Below are 22,960 nucleotides of genomic sequence, written 5' to 3' on the forward strand. Positions count from 1 at the left end.
TTGGCCCTTGATCTTGTATTCTCCCAGTTGCTTTGTAGACTTTTCAATCTAGTTGATCTATTGTTTGTTGACTGATAATCTTGAATCTTGAACTTGTCTGCATTGTAATAACCCCAAAATTTTTAACTTTTTGTAACCCTTGTGAATAGTGTTTTAGCTGAATGAGAAAACTTTTCACGCCACACTATGTAGGGGTTCTGTTATGGATATTCTGGGATATTATTAGTACTCTATGAAGTATATAAGTGTATGTAAAGATCGTCAGAATCCAATTCCGAACACTTTGGTTTTTCCCGGAAATCCACAAGATACGGAGAGAATTGAGTATAAGGTAACAGGATAAAAAGGATTTAAATTAAAGGATTATAATAGAGGATCATAAAAAGGAATATAATGTATTGAGAAAGGTTAAGGGAACCTAGGTAATAAGATCCCGGGTATGATCCTTCAAACGATAAACGAGAACGAAAGTTAAGCGAACCGTATAACAGATCAGCGGTCATTAGGCAAACGATTAGGAAGTTAATCAAAGGGATTAGTGGGAATGATGTCATCCAACCAATAGAAAGAGGACAAGGAAGGGAGGATGACATCATGAGGATGACATAAGCATGACATGGGAAGGAAGGAGGTGTGGTGGCTTTGTAACCACACAAATTCAAGGGCAAAAAGGTAATTGACTAAAGCAAGCACAAAAACCAAGCAACCAAGCCAAGCAAAAATCATTTCATCAAAAATCAAAAGAACCAAGGCATTTGTTCTTCATTGCTCACGGCTTTTCACTATTCAAAAGGCAAGAATTTTCAAAAATTCAAGATCCAAGCTTCCTAAATTGGTGAGTAAATTCCCTAATCATCTTCATGCTTAGTTAGGGCTATACCATGAGTTTAAGCCATTAATTCCTTCTCAATCTTCTCCATTTAATCAAAGAAGAAGATAATGAATAGTGTTTTCAAGTTTTTAACTTGAAGTTTTTCTTGTTTTTCTTGAAGATCCAAGCTTTCCTAAGGCTTCTCAAAGCTTCTTAAGGCTTCCTAGCTCCACCCACCACTTCAAGGAAGGTATACCATCTCCAAACCCTAGATTCCTATATATTATAAGATGATTTTGATTAGTGGGTTGATATTGTAGTTTGTTGTTATGATTTAGAGTTTGGGATTTGGAATGGTAGTGAAATGGAATGGTAATTGTTGTGGTTTTGATTTAAAGGAACTTAAGTATGATTAAAGTTAAGTTTAAGCATAAGTATGAATGATTAAATTGAATTGGTTGGGGTTGTTATGATGTGATAAGGATGGATGTTTGTTGTGTGTTGGATTTGAGGTTGGTTTGTGGTTGGTTTTGTATGGTTTAAAATTGGGAAATCGCGTAAACATAGCCGTCGTAACGTCCGATTTTCTTTGGACTGTTTTTGTGCATAACATTAGGACCCGAGAACCCCCTTCTAGATTATGACCACTGTCATGTTTAGATAGCTCATGTTACGAGCTTCGTTTTGATATGTAGTTCGTTCGATTCCGATGCACGGTTTAGGAGAAACGACCGTTTCAAGTAACGGCGTTTCGCGAACGAAACTTTTTCCCTCGCCTTACTTTGAAATGTAGGTTAAAGACCAAAAAGGGTTAATTAATGTATGAAACATTTATGGTAAGTGTGTTAGGCAGTTGGTAAGACATTCGCGAAGGAATCGCTTTAAAACTCGTAAAGGTTAAATTATTAAAAATGATGGAGCCGAGGATACCCGAGTGACTTAAGCGAATCGGTGAGCGCAAAACAAGCGTTAGAGTCTAAGTTAGTTAAAGTATAGATTTACAAGTGATTTTGGTTTAATTCCAACTTACTTGTTGCTTATAGGTTACCAGACTCGTCCCGAGCCATTCGTAACCCCCAGTCGCTCAGGCAAGTTTTCTACCCGTTATACTGTTGCTGTGATGTAAATATATGTATATGCATTATCTTGTGATATTGCATGATTGTTATTAGCAAATTTTGCGATATATTGGAGCATGCTAATATGGTATATATGCATGTCTGTTTCGTAATCTGGTTATCTATCTGTTGATTTCAATGCTTATAGTTGCATAATACCTATGCTAGAAATAAGCAAGTAGTTGCGTATACCCTTAGTATAGGGGATAAAAGGTGAACATATTTCTAAACCGGGAGTCGATGTTCCCGAGTATATTATATATATATATATTTATTTATTTATATATATATATATATGGATATAGTTTTTAAAACTATTAATCGAATAAGGTTTATTCGATAACTTTAACTTTATTTTATTAATGAATATTATTTTGAATATTCATTCGAGGACTTATGACTCCTTTTACTTTATTAATGAATATTATTTTGAATATTCATTCGGGGACTTATGACTCCTTTTATTTATTTATCTGAATATTATTTGAATATTCATTCGAGGGCTTATGACTCTTTTATATTAATTATTGAATATTATTTGAATATTCATTCGAGGGCTTATGACTCAGTTTATATTATTTAATGAATATTATTTGAATATTCATTTGAGGATCTATGACTCCGATTATTTGCTGAGGTATATTCTTTATTTTATTAAAGAATAAGGTGTCAATAATCAAACTTATTTTCGATTATTCAAATAAAGATAATACTTTCATATAAGTATATCTTTGGTTATTTAATACTCGTTTCAAGTATAAGTTTTAATACTTCTACTTCAATTATTTTTATAAAGATTATTCTTTATGGGAATATTATTTAAATAATAATATTCAGTCATTTTCTAAATATTCTGGGGACTGATTTACTTCATTAAATCAGCTTTACTCCAAACACTCTATAAAGTGTTTTCGAGTCTTCAAAATGATTTTTAAAGTTAGAGCGGATCCCAAAACTCATTTTTTTAAGATCCTCCTTTCGAAGGGGATTTAAATACTCGCTCAAAACCTGAGGGATCCGGCTCTATGGTGTGTTTTATATTCGCAACGAGGTTGCTGTTTTGATAAATGAATTGATTACTTACCCAACACTCGGGAAGTAAAATTCTTGGAACAAGTTAATCCATTAACAGGCATCGCCTGGGAAATATCGGTGAGTTCTCCTTTCCAAATAGATACGACTTCTTGGTGGAGCCGTATCAACAAGTTTCTACTTGGGGAAAGTGGGGACGAGCTTTACGTTTCAGAGTCATGGATTTCATCTGAACTAGGAGTGGCGTAAGTGGCCGAGTAGCGCCGGCCCAGCCTTATTATATTGGCCCAAATGGCCTGGAAGTTCCGCTAAGGCAGTCCATTCCTTAGGAGTTCAGTGTTCGGTTGACAAGTAAATCCGACAGGTTCTCCTCTACATGTAGAAAATGGTGGGGTTGTACTACTACGACTGATCATCGTAAGTGGTCTTCCTGGCGCGGCAAACTCCCGTAATGAGTTCATCATCCAATTGGATAATTTCTGCAACACTACCCAGAGCACTTCGATAGAAAGGCTACGGTTGGGCGATTGTTGAGTGTTGGCAGGGTCAAGTTTTCAAAATGATGTTTACATCAAATGAAGTATCTCGTAACTTCATTTTATTTTGATAATATTTTAAAGATTTAATCTATTCAAATCTTGTCTTATAGTCTCATCTATGTGATGAACTTTTGAAGCTAATTATAACTTGAACGGTGGTAGTTCAAGTAGTATTTGAGAAAGATATAAGTATATTGGGGTATCTTGTAACTTCATCTTTTAAACTTATATCTAATTAATAATTGTCTTATGAATGACAAAGATTTTCAGAAAAACGTTGAGACAAGGTTAGATATATGAGATCACCTTGCAACGATATTTTTTTTATACAGTTATACACTGGGACTTTGTGTATATTATGCATGGAAGAGGACTTCCAATATTTTGAAAAGTATATATGTACATATACTGAATATTTTGCGACTTCATCGCATTAAGATATCAAACTTGGTTCATTTCTTTTGACCAAGACTTTCATGAGTATTATGAGTAGGCTCATATATTGTAAATCATTATACATATTATTTTGGTGGGCTTGCTGCTCACCCTTGATTTATTTCTTCATCACACAACAACAGTTAGGAAAGATGGCCAGACTCCAGCAGACCCAGCGCAAGCGCGTGGGAAGCGTCTTGCGTCTTCCCGTTGATGTTGTAGCTGCTATAGCTGCAGAGGTAGATCTATTGTAGATCAGACCATCTACTTTTGAGAATCAATTATGTATAATTATAACTTGTGGCAGATAATGGCAATTAACTGTAAATTTATCAAGTAATCATTTTGGGTTGTAATAACTTTTAAATTGTGGATTCAAAGACTTGTACTTATTTGAATTTCATCTCTGAGACTATAATGGGTTGTGGTGTGTGTTAGTGTGGGGTCACAGCATAAGGTTGTTTATTATTAATTAAGTGAAGTGTTATTGTGGAAAGAAAGACCGTGACGACCCGGATCCCCGACCCCGGATCTGGGGGTGTTACAGAAATGGTATCAGAGCTAAGCGTTATAAACCTCAGAGATGATGGGACATTAAGATAATAAGTTCACAAAGATAATAAGAACTCTTGCCAAGTTCATAGTCGGGCTACCTAACGTAGCACTGACAGTTAAAACCCTTATGGGAACCCTTATAAATATCGTGATAGAAGCGTAGTTCATTATCGTAGATGGTAGCGGGACTCCGAACCCTGAGGTTGAGGAGCAACAGCGTGATGATGTTTATTACTAATTGGAGATCGGATTGTGGATCCGACAGAGTGTCCTAATGCAGGACCGGATGATGTTGATATTGAGAATGTAACGGTTGAGGATGTTGTCCTAGAAGGGATAGTTGTTGAGGAGGATCCCATGGAGGATCCTGATAAGATTGGATAAAGGACCACTGATGAATTGATGACCATGGTTAGGTCGACTACCAGAGGTAGGATTGGTCGGTCACTACCGGAGGTTCGTTCAAGTTGTAAAGATAGTAGCCCCTTTAACGCGGCTTACTCGTAAGACTGAGAAGTTCGAATGGACAGAGAAATGCGAGAACAGCTTTCAAGAACTGAAGCAGAGGTTGGTGATGGCCCCTATGCTGGCATTGCCGGATAGAAAAAGGAGATTTTGTGATTTGTAAGTGACGCTTCGCATAAGGAATTAGGGTGCTTCTTAGCACAGCAAGATAATCGCGTCTGCGTCAAGACAATTAAGGTAATATGAAATTTGATATCACCGCCCATGAGCTTAGGCTCGTGGCAATAGTTTTACCCTAAAGATTGGAGGCACTACTTGTATGGAGAGAAGTGCAAGAATTACCTAAGCCATAAGTGCTCTAGTACATTCTTACGTAGAAAGAGCTCAACATATGCCAGAGGAGGCAGTTAGAGCTAATCAAGAATAATGATTGGGAGATTCTTTATCATTCGGGGAAAGCCAATATGGTGGCTGATGCCCTTAGTAAAAAAGAGAGACTCAAGATGATAATGTCTTTTGGAGAGTTTATAAGAGATTTTGAGAAAATGGAAATAGTAGTGAAGGTAACCGGAGCCGGTACCGAAAAGCTGTTTGAGATTGCAATAGAGACCGAATTATTGGAAAAGAACATATTGTGCCAGTAAAAGTGATGAATGAAGGCAGAGAGCCAACAAATAGATATGAGATTAATACCGAGAGAGATGATAAGGGAATAATGAGGTATTCCTATAGAATTTGGGTTCCAAATGTTTAAGAGCTTAAAGATGAAATCTTAGATGAAAGCTAGTTTGAGGAATAAGAGTTAGAGCAAACCCTGAACGTGATAGTCAGGGAGGTCGCCATCAAGATAGAAGGAACCCATGACATAATGGAGTGGAAAATGAGGATTTTAAATTAAAAGATGACCCCAATTATGGGGAGTAGGATGAAACATTTCATACTAAGGAAACAAAAAGTCGAGTAAGGAAAGGAGACCCGAGACGGTACTCCTATACGGCAATTCATGGACCTGTCTAAAAAGAACTTAGACTATTATCCCCAACCACCACCCTGAGGGGACAATGCGGCAGGAAATTCTTTCATGACCTTTAAATCGTTAAGCTCTCAGAGTTCCAAGGAACAAGTTGACCTAGTCGAGGCAAGAGCCTGGCTAAAGGAAATATAGGAATCATTTGAGATTCTAAATGATTGACGAATCACAGAAGACTGTTTTTATCACTCACCCTCCTAAGAGAGAGACCACCTGCTGGTGAAAGGCCAAGGAAGGCACGGAGCAAGAGATTATAATAAACTGATTAAAGTTCAGCCAATTGTTTTTGGGAAAGTAATTCCCAAGGTTATGGAATAGTGTAAAAGCTTTAGAGCCAGAACAAAGGCAGACGAGTATGATGAATTATGAATCCAAGTTGTATAAGTTATCATTGATAGACTAATTAAGTAGAGTATCTACCTAGTGAATAATTATTCTTTCTTATCAATAGAGAGTCGTATTACTATACGAGGAAGGTTGGGTGCAAGTATAGAATTCTAGTAACGATGATGTATAGAATGAGATCCCAGATTCAATTTTCGATGTCGAGGGAGTTTCAAAGGTGATTATGTATAAGCTCAAGGAAGAGTGTGGGTCCATAGAATGATGGACGGGATAGTGAAAATATTTAGGCATAGGAAATACGAGGCTATAATGCTTGATGCTGATATAAATACGTATATGTTTTGTTCTCCTATGACAAACCTCTATAGTTCAGAGGTAGGTTCCAAGCCAGATATTTTGTGGCAGTATATTTTTTTCATATATACAATTCTCTTCAGTTCGTCCTTTTCTCTTCTTTTCATTTCATGTAAGCTGAGAAGAACAACCCTTCCAGAAGGGGAGGTATTGCCGAATGACTATCTATCTGTGTGATAGAAGCCGAGTAGGATACCAGCTATTGTTTAATTGCTTGTCAAGTACTAAAGGCTGGCCACCTTCTGTACTAACTATGCGATATAACAAGTGTTCATGATCATAGTGATCTCTCAACAAATTCCTTTACTTCTATTTGATTGATCAAATTTTGGAAAATAGAAACAACTGAAAAAGGAGTAATAAAGTGGTGGTAGTATGCGGAATGGGAACACATTCGTGATACTAAGGTTGACGTGGTTATTAAAAGGTTATAGAACGCTAACGAGCAAAAGTATAACCAGTATAATATTAGGAACGGAAGGTAGTAGCGATTACGAACTCGAAAAGAATGGGTATTGAGAAGTAGAAGCTCTAATGCTAAAAGCAATAACGAGAGTCTGTGCAATAGACTTGAAAGAATTTGGAATGATCACTTAATTCGAATTGAGTTATCTTACGACAATAGATCATATGTCATTATCGAGATGTCGCCTTATGAGATCCTTGAGGGAAGACAATGTCGATCTCCCTTATGTTAGGATGAAGTTGTAGAGCGCAAGATGCTCGGACCCGCAGTAGTCCAAAGGACCAAGGATATGATAGATCTAATCAGAGGACGGATGGTAGTAGCCCAAGATGGACATGATAAGTATGTTGATTTGACACGAAAGGATAAAGAGTATGAAATAGGGGACCTAGTAATGTTATAGGTATCCCTTGGAAAAGATGGATGAGGTTCGGAAAGAAAGGAAAGCTAAGTCTACAATTTGTTGGACCCTTGGATATATTAAGACATATTGGGAAGATAGCATATGAGCTAGCCCTACCCCCGAACATGTAGCGAGTCATAACGCGTTTCACGTATCAATGTTAAGGAAGTGTAATTTAGATGCCAGATAAATAGACGCATATGAGCGCATAGATATGCAACCCGACGTAACCTATATGGAGCAACCAGGAAGGGTTATAGAGTGAAAAGGAACAAGTGCTTAGGAGAAGGATTATCAAACTAGGCAGAGTTTGGTGGTAGAACCACAATGTGGAAAATTGACTCGAGAGTTAGAAAGTGTAATGCTAAGAAAGTATCCCCATTTGTTTTCTATCTGATTCCGGGACGGAATCCTTTCAAGGAGGGGAGACTGTAATAACCCCAAAATTTTCAACTTTTTGTAACCCTTGTGAATAGTGTTTTAGCTGAATGAGAAAACTTTTCACGCCACACTATGTAGGGGTTCTGTTATGGATATTCTGGGATATTATTAGTACTCTATGAAGTATATAAGTGTATATAAAGATCGTCAGAATCCAATTCCGAACACTTTGGTTTTTCCCGGAAATCCACAAGATACGGAGAGAATTGAGTATAAGGTAACAGGATAAAAAGGATTTAAATTAAAGGATTATAATAGAGGATCATAAAAAGGAATATAATGTATTGAGAAAGGTTAAGGGAACCTAGGTAATAAGATCCCGGGTATGATCCTTCAAACGATAAACGAGAACGAAAGTTAAGCGAATCGTATAACAGATCAGCGGTCATTAGGCAAACGATTAGGAAGTTAATCAAAGGGATTAGTGGGAATGATGTCATCCAACCAATAGAAAGAGGACAAGGAAGGGAGGATGACATCATGAGGATGACATAAGCATGACATGGGAAGGAAGGAGGTGTGGTGGCTTTGTAACCACACAAATTCAAGGGCAAAAAGGTAATTGACTAAAGCAAACACAAAAACCAAGCAACCAAGCCAAGCAAAAATCATTTCATCAAAAATCAAAAGAACCAAGGCATTTGTTCTTCATTGCTCACGGCTTTTCACTATTCAAAAGGCAAGAATTTTCAAAAATTCAAGATCCAAGCTTCCTAAATTGGTGAGTAAATTCCCTAATCATCTTCATGCTTAGTTAGGGCTATACCATGAGTTTAAGCCATTAATTCCTTCTCAATCTTCTCCATTTAATCAAAGAAGAAGACAATGAATAGTGTTTTCAAGTTTTTAACTTGAAGTTTTTCTTGTTTTTCTTGAAGATCCAAGCTTTCCTAAGGCTTCTCAAAGCTTCTTAAGGCTTCCTAGCTCCACCCACCACTTCAAGGAAGGTATACCATCTCCAAACCCTAGATTCCTATATATTATAAGATGATTTTGATTAGTGGGTTGATATTGTAGTTTGTTGTTATGATTTAGAGTTTGGGATTTGGAATGGTAGTGAAATGGAATGGTAATTGTTGTGGTTTTGATTTAAAGGAACTTAAGTATGATTAAAGTTAAGTTTAAGCATAAGTATGAATGATTAAATTGAATTGGTTGGGGTTGTTATGATGTGATAAGGATGGATGTTTGTTGTGTGTTGGATTTGAGGTTGGTTTGTGGTTGGTTTTGTATGGTTTAAAATTGGGAAATCGCGTAAACATAGCCGTCGTAACGTCCGATTTTCTTTGGACTGTTTTTGTGCATAACATTAGGACCCGAGAACCCCCTGCTAGATTATGACCACTGCCATGTTTAGATAGCTCATGTTACGAGCTTCGTTTTGATATGTAGTTCGTTCGATTCCGATGCACGGTTTAGGAGAAACGACCGTTTCAAGTAACGGTGTTTCGCGAACAAAACTTTTTCCCTCGCCTTACTTTGAAATGTAGGTTAAAGACCAAAAAGGGTTAATTAATGTATGAAACATTTATGGTAAGTGTGTTAGGCAGTTGGTAAGACATTCGCGAAGGAATCGCTTTAAAACTCGTAAAGGTTAAATTATTAAAAATGATGGAGCCGAGGATACCCGAGTGACTTAAGCGAATCGGTGAGCGCAAAACAAGCGTTAGAGTCTAAGTTAGTTAAAGTATAGATTTACAAGTGATTTTGGTTTAATTCCAACTTACTTGTTGCTTATAGGTTACCAGACTCGTCCCGAGCCATTCGTAACCCCCAGTCGCTCAGGCAAGTTTTCTACCCGTTATACTGTTGCTGTGATGTAAATATATGTATATGCATTATCTTGTGATATTGCATGATTGTTATTAGCAAATTTTGCGATATATTGGAGCATGCTAATATGGTATATATGCATGTCTGTTTCGTAATCTGGTTATCTATCTGTTGATTTCAATGCTTATAGTTGCATAATACCTATGCTAGAAATAAGCAAGTAGTTGCGTATACCCTTAGTATAGGGGATAAAAGGTGAACATATTTCTAAACCGGGAGTCGATGTTCCCGAGTATATTATATATATATATTTATTTATTTATATATATATATATGGATATAGTTTTTAAAACTATTAATCGAATAAGGTTTATTCGATAACTTTAACTTTATTTTATTAATGAATATTATTTTGAATATTCATTCGAGGACTTATGACTCCTTTTACTTTATTAATGAATATTATTTTGAATATTCATTCGGGGACTTATGACTCCTTTTATTTATTTATCTGAATATTATTTGAATATTCATTCGAGGGCTTATGACTCTTTTATATTAATTATTGAATATTATTTGAATATTCATTCGAGGGCTTATGACTCAGTTTATATTATTTAGTGAATATTATTTGAATATTCATTTGAGGATCTATGACTCCGATTATTTGCTGAGGTATATTCTTTATTTTATTAAAGAATAAGGTGTCAATAATCAAACTTATTTTCGATTATTCAAATAAAGATAATACTTTCATATAAGTATATCTTTGGTTATTTAATACTCGTTTCAAGTATAAGTTTTAATACTTCTACTTGAATTATTTTTATAAAGATTATTCTTTATGGGAATATTATTTAAATAATAATATTCAGTCATTTTCTAAATATTCTGGGGACTGATTTACTTCATTAAATCAGCTTTACTCCAAACACTCTATAAAGTGTTTTCGAGTCTTCAAAATGATTTTTAAAGTTAGAGCGGATCCCAAAACTCATTTTTTTAAGATCCTCCTTTCGAAGGGGATTTAAATACTCGCTCAAAACCTGAGGGATCCGGCTCTGTGGTGTGTTTTATATTCGCAACGAGGTTGCTGTTTTGATAAATGAATTGATTACTTACCCAACACTCGGGAAGTAAAATTCTTGGAACAAGTTAATCCATTAACAGGCATCGCCTGGGAAATATCGGTGAGTTCTCCTTTCCAAATAGATACGACTTCTTGGTGGAGCCGTATCAACAAGTTTCTACTTGGGGAAAGTGGGGACGAGCTTTACGTTTCAGAGTCATGGATTTCATCTGAACTAGGAGTGGCGTAAGTGGCCGAGTAGCGCCGGCCCAGCCTTATTATATTGGCCCAAATGGCCTGGAAGTTCCGCTAAGGCGGTCCATTCCTTAGGAGTTCAGTGTTCGGTTGACAAGTAAATCCGACAGGTTCTCCTCTACATGTAGAAAATGGTGGGGTTGTACTACTACGACTGATCATCGTAAGTGGTCTTCCTGGCGCAGCAAACTCCCGTAATGAGTTCATCATCCAATTGGATAATTTCTGCAACACTACCCAGAGCACTTCGATAGAAAGGCTACGGTTGGGCGATTGTTGAGTGTTGGCAGGGACAAGTTTTCAAAATGATGTTTACATCAAATGAAGTATCTCGTAACTTCATTTTATTTTGATAATATTTTAAAGATTTAATCTATTCAAATCTTGTCTTATAGTCTCATCTATGTGATGAACTTTTGAAGCTAATTATAACTTGAACGGTGGTAGTTCAAGTAGTATTTGAGAAAGATATAAGTATATTGGGGTATCTTGTAACTTCATCTTTTAAACTTATATCTAATTAATAATTGTCTTATGAATGACAAAGATTTTCAGAAAAACGTTGAGACAAGGTTAGATATATGAGATCACCTTGCAACGATATTTTTTTATACAGTTATACACTGGGACTTTGTGTATATTATGCATGGAAGAGGACTTCCAATATTTTGAAAAGTATATATGTATATATACTGAATATTTTGCGACTTCATCGCATTAAGATATCAAACTTGGTTCATTTCTTTTGACCAAGACTTTCATGAGTATTATGAGTAGGCTCATATATTGTAAATCATTATACATATTATTTTGGTGGGCTTGCTGCTCACCCTTGCTTTATTTCTTCATCACACAACAACAGTTAGGAAAGATGGCCAGACTCCAGCAGACCCAGCGCAAGCGCGTGGGAAGCGTCCTGCGTCTTCCCGTTGATGTTGTAGCTGCTATAGCTGCAGAGGTAGATCTATTGTAGATCAGACCATCTACTTTTGAAAATCAATTATGTATAATTATAACTTGTGGCAGATAATGGCAATTAACTGTAAATTTATCAAGTAATCATTTTGGGTTGTAATAACTTTTAAATTGTGGATTCAAAGACTTGTACTTATTTGAATTTCATCTCTGAGACTATAACGGGTTGTGGTGTGTGTTAGTGTGGGGTCACAACATAAGGTTGTTTATTATTAATTAAGTGAAGTGTTATTGTGGAAAGAAAGACCGTGACGACCCGGATCCCCGACCCCGGATCTGGGGGTGTTACATGCATTCTGTATTTGAGAAGTATATCGAGATCTCCAGTTTGTTCTATATAGAAGTGACATCTCGATAAGTATCATGACTTATCGAGATCTATGAGTTCTCTATAGGTATACTTGACTTGTCGAGGTCTTTAGATCCTTACATATGAAATGCCTTATCGATATGTCTGAGATCTCTACATGTAGAAGTGGCTTGTCGATATCTCAAAGATCTGTACATACATATTTTAACTTATCAATATCTCTGAGATCTCTATATGAGAAATTGACTTGTCGATATCTCAAATCCTTCATATCTTCATTTGACTTGTCGATATCTCTGAGTTCTCTACATGCAGAAATGACTTGTCGATATCTGTTACACCCTCCAAATCCAAGGTCTAGCTCTGAGGGTTACTTGCCACTAATTACATTATTAAACCTATACAATATTTATTTAAACATATAACCAACCCCTTTCTACTATTACTCAGGATCTTTAAGGTTAAAGTATGAAAACACGAACACTACACTACTCTTATTACAAACCCAAATTAATAGTCTTACAAGTCCTCTTTATTACAAACCAGTTATCTACACAAGTTTTAGACTAAGTTTCTTTTATATAAACCATATCTATATCTATTTACACTACACCTGCTCGGGCATCTCAAAAATCTTTTCTTGAATTGGAATTAGCACCCTTGGTGCCAGAGGGTCCCGCATTTTAACCCGCTTCTTGACCACTCGAGTACGGATGAGTTTCATTCTCGCCCTTAACTGAAAAACAAGGTGAATAACAATAATATGGGTGAGCCATAATTGCCCAACAAGTCCACATCATATATATACAATATAAAAAGAATGTTAAATGAACCGGTAATCTGATTTTTCGAGTAACCACATATTTCCGTAAGGAATAATGAAGGCCACTACCGGCAATTACTAATGAATTAGACTAGACACAAAAACCAACATATGCACTATAACCTGCTGATCAGTCAGGGTATAGTGCGGATCTATACCCAACTGTATAGACCCACCAACATATAGGGTACCCAAGCACTATGACCTAATAATCAAGGGTCCGTTTCATACCCGGCCCACATCGTAACCATCCAGTCCATGGATTAGCATCCGGAACAATCGGTATGCTTTGATGTATCTCAATATCAGAATATTTCAGGATATATAAAGTGTATAATCTATTGGAATATGAATAGAGTATTCAGTGGATAATGAGAAATCAAGAATTGAAGTGAAATATCAACAAATGAGCAGTAACTATGTATCAGTGTATGTGAATAGGAATTATCAGTGCTTGCTAAGTTGAGAACTGGAAAAGGAGAAAACAATACACTATTTTGAATTTAGAATAGGGGAAAAACTTGCCTGATACTTGTTTTACTTCAGCTATATCATAATTCTCGTGCACGGGTTGAATCCTCCTTGTTGGAGTTGTATCTATCAAAGAAAGATACTCATTTAGTTGACATACATCGTAATCATATCTCAGACCGAGGTCACGTAGCCCTTATCGTCTACCCGTATGATCCTATCTGACTCGTATATAAATTATCTAGCATTTAGGACTCAAGTAATCACATAAATCACATAGCACATAAGTCATGTAGACAATTTAGCCCCAAAATATTCTTAGAATCGAAATCGGATCTATACTCGCATTAACAAACAATATCTGACTCGTTTCCAAATTTTCGAGATTTATTAGACTCGTATTTACAGATAATGAGGTATGTAACCAAATAAATATCGTAAGCCGACTCGTTCCCGAAAGAAATTAAGATTTAAAACTATTTTTAATGGAATCAGGTCATTTTTCTAAGTCTAAGGGTTTTCGTTTCGATTAAATCGGATAAACAGTTCAATTATTATTTAATAAACAAGAATAAATCAGTTATTGTTAAAAATAATTAATTATTCAAAAATAATTCAACCTCAAATATATTTTTAAATAATTATTTAGGAAAAATCAGATTTAAAAAATGTTTTATCCCTAATTTTTGGAATCAAAATGAAATTATTATAAATTATGTAAATAAACTGAATAATTATAAAATAATTAATCAATTTAGATAAATAATAAGTAAATAAGAAATAAGTAAATAAATAAATTTTAAATTTCTAAAATAAGAAAACAGTTTAGATTTATTTTTAAAATTAAACAAATAATTAATCAAATTAATTACTTGATTTACTAAATAAATCAAAACTGATTTTTTAAATTTATAAAATAAAAGTAAAACAAAATATGCAAAACCATGTTTTTAGAAATAAGTAAAGCAAAAATAGGATCAAAATCGGGTTTGAATTTTAGAAAAACGGGTCGTCTCTAGGCTGTCAAGAACGACCCGTCAGTGTTTTTCAAAACCCAGAACCCGGCGAGGTTCAGGCCACCGGAGCTCGATTTCGGAGATCGATATCTTGGTCGATTCGACTCCGTTTCGAGTCATTTTTGCTGCGTTTTCAATCAACAGAATCACCGCAACTTAGCCCACCAACCCGCAGCCACCAACGCCGTCTCTAACTCGAACTTCGGCCACAAACGCGAGAAAATTCGAAAAGCCTCAACAAACTCTGACGAGCTCGATTACGGGCAATCCATGTACCGTTTGGATCGAATTTTGCAGGAAATCAGTTGTAAACAACATCCTAAACACTAATCAATCACCAATAACATTCCATATCCCCTAGAATGATTTCTCCGATCAAATCAAGCAAAACGATGGCCAAAATCCAAACTCACTATTTCGTACATGAAAAATTACAAATTATAGATTAAAGTAAAGCTTAAAACACTGATAGTGAGTAAATAAATCCTGATTACGTAATTAATATTGCATTAATTACACGTGAATTGGGCTATAAGGCCCAATAAGAAGATGTATGACATTCAGACCAAAAAGGTTAACACATTGATCAGGCCCGATGGACCAGATCAGGCCTGATGGAACAAAGAAGGCCCAAAACCCTGAATATCAATTAATTTCATCATTAATTAATAAGGGAGAAAAACAGCTATTAAGATGAGTCCCGGTGGGGATATAAATCCTTGTAGATTGGCCTCCAAGGAACCTCATGGGATAAGGAATCAGCTTCCTACTTCCTAGGACTCTAAAGTCCATTCTAATTCCAAGACTTGTCCACCAAGTCTCCTAACCCAAGTCCAATTCAAGGACATCCAACATCTATATAAGGGGTCTTACCCCACATATCAGAGCTACATTTTTTGGCTTGATTCTCTAATTCACAGAGATATGTAGGCATCTCGTAAAGGCAGAGTTAAGTCACGAAACATGAGAGCAGCCATTAAAGGCCTTGAGCTCCCGAACCTTGACAATAAACATAACAACTAGTATACTCTAGTTTTTCATCCATAACATTTGGCGCCGTCTGTGGGAAGGCATAACAATAACCATGGCGAGAACACGGAGTGACAACAATACCCATGGAAGTACACCAATTGCGACAACCCAAGCGATTTGGTCAACAGTGGAGATACCTCTGCATTCAACCTATGCCGTCACCCAAGGTGGAGCCTATGTAGGGGCAACTGAACCTCAACCTCAGCAACTACACACACTTGTGAATTCTCGACCCATTGGGTATAACTATTCAACTATTGTGACTACTAATCCCCCTTATGGGATGCCTCTTTACCCCGAGGTTGGGGGAAGTGGGCATGCTGGGAGAAGTGAAGCACAGAGGTAAACACCCCCTACATTCAAGGTTTGGCTCATATCCCGGAGGATCAAGAATTTTCTGGTCCTTATACTGAGAGAGATTCCGAATCTTCGGATGATGAAGTGGCCCCAAGGAGGAGACGTGCTGGCAAAGAACCGATGGCTGATAGCAACCAACATCCTAGGAGTACCCAGGGGGTGAATCCCCAAGAAGTGCAAGAAAGGATTTGGGCTCATGAGGCTGAGATTCAAAGGCTGAAGCGCGACTTGAAAGCACACCAGAACACCAGACCCCCATTACCCCCAAGGGGGAGGAATCCTCCTCCTATCATAGACCTGGATGGTCCAATACAGAGAAGGACTGTTGTCCCAAGGGCTGATCCAAGAAATCTTCTTCCCCTTGGAGATCCTGATGATCCTACCCCACCATTCACTGAAGAGATAATGAATGCCCATATCTCAAGGAAGTTTATGATGCCCACTATCAAAGCTTATGATGGCACTGGAGATTCCGCCAATCATGTAAGGACATTCTCTAATGCACTGTTGCTGCAGCCCGTGAACGACACTATTAAGTGTCGGGCCTTTCCTCAAACCCTGTCGGGTATGGCTCAAAGATGGTATAGTCATTTGCCCCCGAACTCTATTGGGTCCTTCAGAGAATTAAGTCAGGCTTTTATTAAGCAGTTCATCAGCGGGAGAGTGCATGAGAAAAGTTCAGCATCCCTCATGAGCATTGTGCAGGGACCGAAGGAATCTTTGAGAGATTACCTGAATCATTTTACAAAAGAAGCTTTAAAAGTCCCGGACCTTGATGACAAGGTGGCTATGATAGCACTACAACAGGGAACTAGGGATAAATTCTTCAAGATGTCCTTGGCTAAGCGCCCCCTGAAAGCATGTTGCAGCTCTAAGATAGAGCCGGGAAGTATATCAAGGTAGAAGAGAGCATGAGAAAGACCGTAGTAAGTAATGAGCCCGCTGGAGGCAAGAAATGAAAAACTGATCTGGAATATATTGCAAAGGACAAGTATCCTAGAACTGAGCAAAACAACAACTCAACCTCGAAGAAGGGAGGACCTGGACAAAAGTTCACTGAGTATGTTAAGCTGAATGCTCCCAGAAGCCAAATTTTGATAGAAATCGAGAAAGATCGAGATATTCGTTGGCCTAAGCCCTTGAAGGCAGATCCTACCAAGCTAGATAAGAGCAAGTATTGTAGATTTCACAAGGATGTTTGTCATGACACCGATGAGTGTACACAATTAAAAGATGAAATTGAATTCCTCATTAGAAAAGGAAGATTGAACAAGTATACTGGAGATGGAGGAGATAGAAGCAATAACGTGAGAAAGAACTTTGATGATCGAAGAAGAGATCAAGATGATCAAGGGCATAATCCCCAACCTAGAGGACCGGTGATAAATGCAATTTTCGGAGGACCGCGACCCCGAGGGCTTGTGATAAACACAATTTTTGGAGGACCAACCGCTGCTGGATTATCCAAGAACTTCAGGAAAGCGTATACCCGAGAAGTTATGCATATTGTTGGAGAAGCCCCGAAGAGGGCCAGGACAGGAATAACAATGGCTTTCGATGATTCTGATCTGGAGGGTGTAAAATTTCCCCATGACGACCCGTTGGTCATAACCCCAATAATAGGGAACAGCCCGGTGAAGAGGGTCCTCATAGATAATAGTGCCTCAGTCGACATCTTACTCCATGATACCTTTTTAAGGATGGATTATAATGATTCCCAATTGACCCCAACCGATATGCTGATATATGGATTTGCGGGAGTAGAATGCCCCATGGAAGGAATAATCAAGTTGCAAACAACCATAGGTCAGGAACCAAGGCAAGCAACACAGACGTTGGACTTCGTGGTGGTGAAGGCTAGTTCAACTTATAACGCTATCATGGGAATGACAGGGATACATGCCTTCAAGGTCGTCCCTTCTTCTTACCATTCAGTCATGAAGTTTCCCACCCGGAATGGGATTGGAGAAGAGAGAGGAGATCAAAAAATGGCAAGGAGTTGTTACGTAGCCTCTTTAAGGGCAGATGGAGTTGGGGGGCAAGTTCTGGATATTGAAGATCTGGATATCCGAGAGAATGATGAGAAACGAGGGAAGCCAGCAAAAGATTTGGTTGCGATTCCTTTCGCTCCCGACGATCCTGAAAAAGTGACTTTCATTGGAGTAACACTAGAAGATCCCCTTAGAGGGAAGTTGGTGAAGTTTTTGCAAGAAAATAGTGATGTGTTTGCATGGTCTGCAGCTGATATGTAAGGAATAGACCCGGAAATAATCACTCACAAGCTGAATGTGGATCCAAGTCAAAAAAAGTGAAGCAAAAGAAAAGAAGCTTTGCCCCGGAGAGGCAAGAAGCTATTAAACAATAAGTGGAGAAACTCTTGGAGGCTGGTTTCATTGAAGAGATTCAATTTTCGAAATGGTTAGCAAACCCTGTAATGGTAAAGAAGGCCAATGGAAAATGGAGGATGTGTGTGGACTTTACTGATTTGAATGACGCATGCCCTAAGGACTGTTTCCCTTTGCCGAGGATAGACACTTTGATAGATGCCACTGCTGGACATGAGATGCTGAGTTTCATGGACGGATTTAGTGGATACAATCAGATCAAGATGCAAAAGGACGGCATCCCAAAGGTATCATTCATCACTGACTTTGGTGTTTATTGTTATCTTGTTATGGCATTTGGTCTTAAGAATGCAGGAGCCATCTATCAAAGGTTGGTAAATAAAATCTTCAAGGGTCTTATTGGCAAGACCATGGAAGTTTATGTTGATGATATGTTAGTCAAGAGTCTAGTAAAGACTGACCATATAACCCATTTGAGGGAAGCTTTTGAGGTCCTGAGATACCATAAAATGATGTTAAATCCTGCAAAGTGTGCTTTCAGAGTAGGGTCTGGAAAGTTTTTGGGATTGATGGTCTCCAAGAGAGGAATCGAGGCCAATCCTGATAAAATAAAGGCAATCCTGGATATGGAACCACCAAAAACTATCAAAGATGTTCAACAGCTCACAGGATGGGTTGCTGCGTTGGGACGATTCATCTCCAATTCTGGGGCATGTGCTTGCCGTTCTTCAAGTCCTTAAAGAAGGTAAAAGATTTTGTATGGAGTGAGGAAAGCCATAAGACATTCGAGGAATTAAAGAAATATATGGCTCAGGCCCCGTTGTTGGCCAAGCCAACTTTGAATGAAGTCTTATACTTATACTTGGCCGTTTCAAAAAGTGCCTTTAGCGCCATGTTGGTTAAGGAGGAACTGAAAATCCAGAAACTCGTATACTATGTCAGCAAAATTCTACATGGAGCTAAGTTGAATTATTCAACTATTGAAAAATTTGCACTAGCCTTGGTAATGGCTTCAAGAAAGTTGCATCCCTACTTTCAGGCTCATAGGATTGAAGTACTAACAAAACAGCCCTTGCAAAATATTATTCATAGTCCCAAGGCTAGTGGGAGGCTGATCAAGTGGGCAATATAGTTGGGAGAATTCGACATTAAATATAAGCCACGAACGGCAATAAAAGCCTAGGCATTGGTTGACTTCGTGGTGGAATGTACCATACCTAACCAAGAAGTCGGGGGTTAGGAAGATACTATACCGCAAGACAAGGAAGTTGATAAGAAGGACAAAAGGAATGATGATAAGAAGAAGGAATATTGGGTTCTCTTTTTTGATGGAGCATCAAAAACAAATTCAAGTGGAGCAGGTCTAGTTTTACAAAGCCCTGATGGGTTCTTGATTGAATATGCTATGAAGTTAGACTTCCCGACCACAAACAATGAGGCAGAATATGAAGCTCTGATAGCTGGCCTCGGCCTAGCAGGGACACTGAGAGTCAAGAACTTAAAGGTCTGTGGAGACTCGAAGTTGGTCGTATCCCAGGTTAAGGGAGAGTTTGAGGCAAGGGATGATACAATTGCTAAGTATGTCCGCCTAGTAAGGGCTGTGATGACCCAATTCGATGAATGCCATGTTGAACATATTCCAAGGGAGGAAAACGCTAAGGCAGATGCCTTGTCAAAGTTTGCTTCATCTGAGATAGAGGAAAGTTCAGGAAGTGTATACTTCCGCATTTTGACGACACGGAGCATTGATGTTAAGCTTGTAGCTCCTATTGGTCTGAGAACGTCATGGATAGATCCCACTAAGACCCATATTCAAACCGGTTGGTTGCCAAATGATGCTACTGAAGCACGGAAGTTGGCTGTTCGAGCACTAAGATACTCCTTGATAGACGGGATTTTGTATAAAAGATCTTATGTGGTTCCCTACTAAAGATGTCTCAGGCCCGATGAGGCACGCTTGGCTCTAGAAGAAGTACATGAAGGTATTTGTGGGCAACACTTGGGAGGAAGAGCGCTAGCTCATAAGATAACCCATTTAGGCTTCTATTGGCCAGAAATGATGGCTGATGCCAAAGAATATGTGAAAAAGTGTGACCGCTGTCAGAAGCATGCACCAGTCGTTAGACAACCCCCCGAGATGCTGACCTCCATCAACTTACCTATCCCTTTTGCTATGTGGGGAATGGATATACTTGGACCTTTCCCCATGGCCACGACACAAAGAAAGTTCCTGATTGTAGCCATTGATTATTTTACTAAATGGATTGAAGCCAAACCATTGGCCAAAATCACAACTAAGCAGGTTGCACAATTCCTGTGGGAAAACATCATGTGCCGGTATGGAATCCTTGTGGAGAGAATGAGACTGAGTTACATTTTACCTATGTCGCTCATCCACAAGCTAATGGGTAAGCGGAAGTGGCAAATCGAATAATCTTGGATGGACTAAAGAAGAGGATTGAGAAATCCAGGAATAATTGGGTGGATGAAATACTCCCAATACTTTGGGCTTACAGAATTACTTGTAGAGTCACTACCGGAGCCACTCCCTTCATGTTGGCGTATGGGGAAGAAACAGTTGTCCCTGTAGAAATATCGCACTTATCTCCCCGGATCCAGGCTTTTAATATTAAGGAGAATGAGGAGGGGCAAAGATTAGCCTTGGACTTAATTGATGAGGTACGAGATGAAGCACATGCGAAGATAGTAAATTATCAGAAGAAAGCTTCGTTCTATTACAACCTAAGGGTTAAGGAAAGGTTCTTCAAGCAAGGAGATTTAATCCTTAGGAAAGTGGAAACCTCTGGAGTAGGGCAGAAAGGAAAGCTTGCCCCAAACTGGGAAGGCCCCTACAAGGTTAAAAGCATTCAAGGAAGAGGAACCTACAAGTTAGAGACTATAGATGGTTTTGAAGTCCCGAGAACTTGGCATGCATAAAACCTGAAGATTTACTATGTGTAAAGTGGTTGAGCACGATTCTCACTTGTCAAGATGACAAGTAGGTAGCAAAGCACCTTGAAGCTTTGCTTGCGTAGGATTTTATATTCTAATAATATCTACATTATTGATTCATTACTGTTAAGGGTCGAACCCATGCTATGTAAGGTTTTGGAAAACCAGACTTCATATTAATGAGTTTGAAATTATTTCGACCTTTGGGTATTTAAGTTGTGATAATACTTTGTGTGATTTTAACAAAGATCATGCTTTGATCATTGGAAGAAGAAGACTTTAAGAATTCTTCTATTATAAGGAGTGTTTGTTGCACAAAGGACTAAGTAGTTCAGGTCATTTAACATTAAAAGCATAATAAGTGCTGGAAAGTTAAAGGAGAAAGATATGAAGAAGAAAGCATCATAAATAAACCCTGAAGGGTAATAAGTTCCGAATACAAATAAAGTTCAACAATATGTTATGAATAAAATTACAAACTAGAAACACTACTCCTCCATAATGGAGCCTTCATTCCCTTGCTCCTTATCGGCACCTTCTTTCTCAGCATCCTTCGCGAGAGAAGCAGGAGGAGAGGCAGTGCTGGGATCCTGAATATGATCATCAGGCGAGGGAGAGTTGAAGAGAGCATCCAAGCTATCCTCAGTCTCTGGCTGCTCAGGACTTATAAAGTCCTTGGGATCAACTAGGCCAGGATGCTTCTCCGAGACCGCCTTCACAACTGCATCCCATCCCTGGGTAAACTGCAAAGAATAAAGACCCTCATCGTGGATTTCCATGAGATTCTTGAATTTATCAGAATCCATGTAATCATCAATGAGTTTTTCCTTATCACTCATAAGTTTCACCAGCTCAGAATGAGCTTTAGACAGCTCCTCCTTCTTTGTGTCCAGCTTCTTCTCCAGGACCTTAGCTCTCTCCTCCCATTTCTTCATCTCCTTTTTAAACTCATCGGAGTTCCCCTTCCAAGACCTAGCATGATGGAGGGCCGCCTGGAAGTAGGTGTTACTCTGCACAAAGAAACATGAGTTAACACAAGTTCATTAAAAAACAAGAAAGTTGGAATTTAAAAAGAAAGGAGTCGTATGTTACCGTAGCTTGAGCCTGAGAACCCAAAAGCTCGATAGTCTCAATATCACTCCCCATGACGATGTCAGTGAAGTCGTGGGGAGTGATGGAATGGTACGACCAATCCTTGGCATGCTTGGTGGATCCAACCACCGTATTGCTTCTCCTAAAGCCCCAGTTAGGCCTAAAGGAGTGCACCTTAAGTGGAGGATCCATATCATCCCCCAGCTCCATAACAGGGACGTGGGGCCTAAGGAAGGTGGGAGCATCAGGCTTGCCCCTGGGGTCTCTGTTCAGCTTGGCCCTCTTCTGGCGGCCAAATTCCCCCTCCTTAGGCCTGTTGATATTGTTAATGGCCTCACAAGCTGAAAGAAAGAGAAGAAAAGTATTAAAGATCTGGAAATAATAGAGTTACAATAAAAGAAGGAGTAAAATAGATGCGCAGGTAGAGTTACCCTTATCACTGGCATGAGAAAGTCCAACTTTCTTCAACGAGAACTCCTCTAAAAGAGTCCAAGTA

This window comes from Apium graveolens, chromosome 8, assembly GCF_009905375.1.
Source record: "Apium graveolens cultivar Ventura chromosome 8, ASM990537v1, whole genome shotgun sequence".
In the NCBI taxonomy this organism is placed as follows: Eukaryota; Viridiplantae; Streptophyta; class Magnoliopsida; order Apiales; family Apiaceae; genus Apium; species Apium graveolens.